Here is a 6,941-nt window from a genome sequence, read left to right as displayed (position 1 = left end):
ACGATCAACACATTTGAACCTTTAAACAATCTCATGAGACAAACATGGAAGATACTCCTTTCACCAATATACAGGTAAGGATTACAAGATTCACAGATGTTAATGGACCCGGCCAGGGTGTTCCAGTTAATATAGAGCCAAGGCAGGAACCAGATCTGTACTTCCTTTTCCTGGCGTTGGTATAATACCTGTGCGCCTCACTACCCTGCTCCACCCCTGGGTTCAACTATTGCCAAGCGGCCCACACTCTGACCTTGGTGTTTCTTCCTGTGTGCTTTTCAGTTTAGGAGGGTTCATTCTCTCCTCTCATGCTTTTCTGCCTTCCTCCTTACATCTCATACCTAATACTCTTAAGATCCCAGTTGAGAAATAGCCCAAATTCTTCCTACTTATCCTGAGATTTCGATAGTAGAGATAAATCACCTTGTTAAGCCCTAATTTTGGCAGGATCAAAAAACATATTTATGAGACAGTATTTAAGAGGTATCTTTTATACCCATGTTCATAGGAGCATTATTTGTAATAGCCAAAGGTGGAAGTAACCCAGGTGTTCATTGATGGATGAATGGATAAACAAATGTGGTCTATCCATACAACAGGATATTATTCAGCCTTAAAAACAAAGGAACTTCTGACACATGGTACAATGTGGGCAAACCTTGAGGACCTAATGCTAAGTGAAATAAGCCAGACTCAAAAGGACAAATACTGTGTGATTCCACTCGCATGAGGTACCTAGAATAGACAAATTCATAGAGACAGAAAGTAGAATGGGGGTTGTCAGAGGCACCAAGTGTTTAATGGGTACAGAATTTCAGTTTGGGAAGATGGAAAAGTTCTGGAGATGGATGGTACTGATGGCTACACAGAAATGTGAACCTACCAAATTCTACTAAATCTTACACTTAAAGATGGAAGAATAAACAAAGAGAAAGAAAGAGAGAGAGATGTGTCTAAGAGCCCCGTTTCAGATACAGCCTCATCTCTTAAGGCGGTGGAGACTCTCAGAGTTGTGCGTTGCTATGTCTGTAAGGGAGAGGACAGGTTTCTGACAAAATGGCACCCGCGGAAACTAATGTCTCCACCCACCTAGGCTCCTGGTTCCATCCTCTGCGCTGCCTAGGACCATGCCTTCTCAGTTAAACCTTTTTCAGATGTCTTACATTCTTCATCTCACATTTACAACCTGCTTCCAAAATGTCATGATTTGACCCAGACTTGTTCCTCTCCTTCATTTTCACTAAACACTCTCCTGCAGGTGACATGCATCTCTCTTCTGTTCTTCAAGATCTACTCCCCTTAAATCAGGAAATCTGGTCTCAGCCTCACCCTCATGGCAATTGCATTCTCATAGTGTCTTAATCTGTTGGGCGGCTCAAACAAAATATAGCCACATAGATTGGGTGGCTTATAAACAACAGAAATTTATTCCTCACAGTTCTAGAGACTGGGAAGTCCAAGATCGAATTGCTGACATGTTTAGTGTCTGCTTCCTGGTTTATAGACCACAGCATTCTCCCTGTGTCCTCACATAGTAGAAGGAGTAAGGGAACTCTCTGGGGTCTCTTTTATAAGGCACTAATCCCATTAGTGGGGGCTCCACCCTCATGACCTAATCACCTCCCAAAGGCCCCCACCTCCTAAAATCATCATCTTGGGGTAAGGATTTCAGCGTGAATTTTGGAGTGACACAAACGTTCATACCATAGCATGTAGGTTCCCAGGATACTTCTAATTGCCAAATCAAATGGTCATTTCTCCCATCTTCATCCTACTGGATCTCTCTGTAGCATTTGATCTAGATGAGTATTCTTTTCTTTTTAGAAAGAAAAGTCCCTAGCGTGGTGACTGCTGCCTCCTCGTGAGTGCACCATTACACACAAATGGGATCTAAGGTAATCTAGAGAGGCTTCTGCAAGAGCAGAAGAGTTGCCTGTCAGGGTGGCCTGTTCCTGCCTGAGAAGAAGTGCATGTAATTCCTGCACCTGGCGTATTTGTCAAACTGTCTTACTCATTCATGCTCAAAGATCAAAGAATTGATGTACACTCTAGGATAGGTCCAATTGTAACCCAGTGTGATAGAAATAATCTTTTTTTTTTTTAAAGCAGGCTCCATGCCTAAGGTGAGGCTCGAACTTATGACCCCGAGATCCATAGTCACATGCTTTACTGACTGAGCCTGCCAGGTTCCCAGAAATAAGCTTATTTTAATAAATATCACCAATAGTTTCAGCATTCTCATGATTGGTGATCTCAACCCCAATACACATGAAGGAGATGACTTTCCTATTAGTAATTAGTAATAGTACTAGTAGGTCTCTGTGGTGATGATTCTGGGGGAACGCATAAATATCAGGGTGGGTAATGTGATATCCAACTCAAGATATTTATCCTTTGTTAATATTGTTGAAACACTGAATAGCTGATTCATCATGAGCCCCCATCCACCTGGTAATCAGTGTATTTAGCAAAGATACCATCGTTTGTACTCAATAACAAAGCTGTTTCTTTTCCAGACCCCTTAAAAGATTCTAAAGGTAAGATAGGATCCCTGCAATCCAGGAAACTAACAATGGACAGGAAGATGTGCCTGATAGACAAGAAAGTACTGGAGAACCTCTGCATTTTAAAGATGTTAAGCATAGTTGTAGTTCAAAGAACAAAGTCAGTGTGGGCAGGAGTGATCGAAAAGCAGTTGTGAAGGTGACCCAAGCTCTGGAGGAAGGGTGGGCCTTGGATAGGCAGAAAGAGGAGGCAACTGTAGGAGCCAGAAGAGTAGGAAAGGGTTTGCTACTGGGAGAGGAGTCAAAGCTTGACCTGTGTCCCGTGAGGGCAGAGCAGGAAGGGCAGGTGGAGAAGGCAGGGCCAAGGGCAGGCAACACCTGAACAAGATGTAGTGAGGAGCATTGTGGGCTGTTGAAGAGAGAAATAATCTGATGAAACCATTTCCAGAAGATTAGTGAGAAACAGGATAGATTTGAGAGGTAAAAGACGAGGGTAAAACCATGCAGCAAAAACCATGCGTTGACGATGCAGCAAAATTCAGGATAAGATAAAGAAGGGCTGGATTAGGGAGAGTGGCCCTAATGATGAAAATAAATCGATGGGTTAAAATGATAGGACTTTCTCAGTATCCACAAATCAATCAACATGATACACCACATTAACAAAATGAAGGAGAAAAATCATACGATCATGTCAGTAGATGAAGAAAAAGCATTTAACAGAATTCAATCCATTCATGATAAAAACTAGGTATAGAGGGGAAATACCTTGTCATAATAAAGACCATATATGACAAGCCCACAGATAACATCACACTCAATGGTGAAAAGCTGAAAACTTTTCCTCTGAGATCAGAGAAAAGACGAGGATGCCCGACTCTTGCCACTTTTATTCAACATAGTATTGGAAGTCCTAACCAGAGCAATGAGGCAAGAAAAAGAAATGAATAAAAGAAAAAGAAATAAAAGATCAGAAAGGAAAAAGTAAAACTGTCTCTATTTACAAATGACATGATATTATGTGTAGAAAACCCTAAAGATTGTCCAAAAAACGATTAGATATAATAATGAATTCAGTAAAGCTGAGACATACAAAATCAATGTACAAAAATCTGTTGTTTTGGGGCACCTGAGTGGCTCAGTTGGTTAAGCATCTGACTTTGGCTTAGGCCATGATCTCACATTTCGTGGGTTCGAGCCCTGCGTCAGGCTCTTTGCTGACAACTCAGAGCCTGGAGCCTGCTTCGGATTCTGTGTCTTCCTCTCTCTCTCTGCCCTTCCCCCGCTCTCTCTCTTTCTTTCTATCTCTCAAAAACAATGACTATACCTTTAAAAAATTAGAAAAAATCTGTTGTTTCTATATACTCATAAACTATCAAAAAGAGAAATTAAGAAATTACATCAAAAAGAATAAAATACCTAAGAATAAGGAGGTGAAAAATCTGTGCACTGAAAACTGTAAGACAATGATGAAAGAAATTAAAGGAGATACAAATAAATGGGAATAGATTCTGTACTCATGGATAGGAAGAATAGTGTTAAAATGCCCATATGACCCAAAGCAATCTGCAGATTCAATGCAATCCCTATCAAAATTCCAATAGTACTTTTCCTAGAAAAAGGACAAGCAATCCTAAAATCTCTATAGAATAACTCAAGACCCCAAATACCTGAAGCAATCCTGAGAAAGAATAAAGATGGGGGCATAGTGCAGTCTGATTTCAAACTACATTACAAAGCTACAGCAATCAAAACAGTATTGTATTGGCATAAAAACAAACCCGGAGATGAATGATACAGACTAGAATCCCAAAATAAACCCATACATATGTGGTAAATTAATTTACAACAGAGGAGCCAAGAATATACCAAGGAAAAAGGACAGTCTCTTCAATAAATGGTGTTGGGAAAACTGGACAGCCAAATATGCAAAAAAATGAAACTGGACCCTTATCTCACACCATACACAAAAATCACCTTAAAATGAATTAGAGACTTGAATGTGAGACCTGAAACCATAAAACCCCTAAAAGAAAACATAGGGGTCCTTGGACATGGTCTTGGGAATGATGTTTTAGATTTGACACCAAAAACAAAGGTAACAAAAGCAAAAATAAACAAGTAGACTACATCAAACTAAAAAGTTCTGCTCAGCAAAGGAAACTATGAACAAAATGAAAAAGTAACCTACAGAATGGAGAAAAGATTTGCATATCATTTATCTGATAAGGGGTTAATATCCAAAATGTATAAAGAATTCATACAACTCAAAAGCAAAAAAAAAAAAAAAAACCCAAATAATCTGATTTTAAAATGGACAGAAGAAATGAAGAAACACCTTTCCAAAGAAGACATACAAATGACCAATAAGTCCATGAAAAGGTAGTCAACATCAGTAATCATCAGGCAAATGCAAATCAAAACCACAATGAGATATCACCTCACACCTGGTAGAATGGCTAAAATAAAAAACACAAGCAATAACAAATATTGGCAATGTGTGGGAAAAGGGACCCTCGTGCACTGTTGGTGGGAGTGCAAACCGGTGCAGCCACTAAGGAAAACAATATGGAGGTTCCTCAGAAAATTTAAAATAGAACTACCTTATGATCCAGGAATCACACATCTGGGTATTTATCCAAAGAAAATGAAAAAGGATATCAAAGGGGCCTCTGCACTCCCATAATTGCAGCATTATTATGATAGCCAAGATATGGATACAAACTAAGTGCCCATCAACAGGTGAATGGCTAAAGAAGATACTATTGAGCCATAAGAAAGAAGGACATCCTGACATTTGTGACCACATGGATGGAACTTGAAGGCATTCTGCTAAGTGAAATAAGGAAAACATAGACAAACACTGCATGGTATCACTGCATGGTATCACTTTATAGAAAAGAAAAAGAAAGAAAGAAAGAAAGAGAAAGAAAGAAAGAAAGAAAGAAAGAAAGAAAGAAAGAAAGAAAGAAAGAAAAGAAAAAAAGAAAGAAAGAAAGAAAAGGTGCAAATTTTAGCTGTGAGATGAAAAAGGTCTGAGAATCTAATATAAAACATTGTGATTATAGGGGTGTCTGGGTGGCTCCTTTTGTTAAATGTCCAACTCTTGATTTCCGCTCAGGTCATATCTCATGGTTATGAGATGGAGTCCCATATCTGGCTCTGCGTTGGGCATGGTGCCTGCTTGAGATTATTTCTTTCCCTCTGCCCCTCTCCCCAACTCATGCCTCTCTCTCTCTCAAAACAAGAAATATTGTGATATAGTTGATAACACTGTATTGTATAATTGAAATTTGGTAAGAATATAACTTAAAATGTTCTCACAAAAACAAAAAACTGCATTTTATTTTGTATTTTCTTAAATGATCATTTATTTTGAGAGAGAGACAGAGACAGAGACAGAGACAGAGAGAGAGAGGAAGGAGCAGAGAGAGAGGGAGAGAGGGAATCCCAAGCAGTCTCCATGCTGAGAGCAGAGCCCCACACAGGGCTTGATCTCAAGAACTATGAGATCATGCCCTGAGCCTAAATCAAGAGTTGGATGCTTAACTGACTGAGCCACCCAGATGCCCCCAAAACTCTGCATTTTAGAAAGATTTCCAGGTGTTTCTTATGCCCTCTGATGTTTGAGAAACTGCTGCATACCATTGTGTTCTTTCTCATGCATTTTCCATGTAACATAGTGCGTTAGAAGGAGAGATAATCATGATTTTAGAAGTTTCACCAAGTGGAGAGTTGATTTGGTCCTTTAAGGCTGTATGGGGTTTGTTTGGACAGGCGTGAGCCAGGACAGAGTTCCAGGGAGATGGAATGGTTTGTGCAAAGCAAAAGGGGAAAAAAAAGCAAAAGCGAACAGAGATTAAACAACTTTGTCTGAAGTCAAGAATTCATGAAGGGGGAGTAGTAGCGATAAGGTTGGAAAAACCCTGAATAATAGGTCAAGGTTTATTGGGAGTGCAGTTTTTTCTCAAACTTATTTATGATGAAATTTTAATACATTTCACTTTATCATAAAAAAGCAAATTTAAGGAAGACAATGACTATACAATTGACATGCATCATAAAAATCTCAGCTACCAAACATGCGCCCATGAGAAACCAAGCTGTTGAAGTAAACATGATCTGTTGTTGCCAAATATGTGTTATTAATTTGCTGCCTTTTCATTCAGTTTGTCATCTGCTTATGATAACAAATAAAAGTTGGGATCCTTACTACTATGGGAAAAAAATATATAGAGGAAAAAAAAAACTTACAAGTCGAGGACATTCTATTCATTAAATTTTATTTTCTCTATGAATAGGACAAAGGTCATGGTTATTTGATATGATGGCAGACCACCTTGGTGCAACTCAAAGAACATCAGTCTTCCTAGGGAATATGGATTAAGCCCCACTGTGCACCGTGGGAAGCAAGGGCCCTAAAGGATAAATGTGTGC

The sequence above is a fragment of the Lynx canadensis genome, chromosome B1 (genome assembly GCF_007474595.2).
Source record: "Lynx canadensis isolate LIC74 chromosome B1, mLynCan4.pri.v2, whole genome shotgun sequence".
NCBI lineage: Eukaryota > Metazoa > Chordata > Mammalia > Carnivora > Felidae > Lynx > Lynx canadensis.
Note: the sequence above shows the minus strand (reverse complement) of the source record.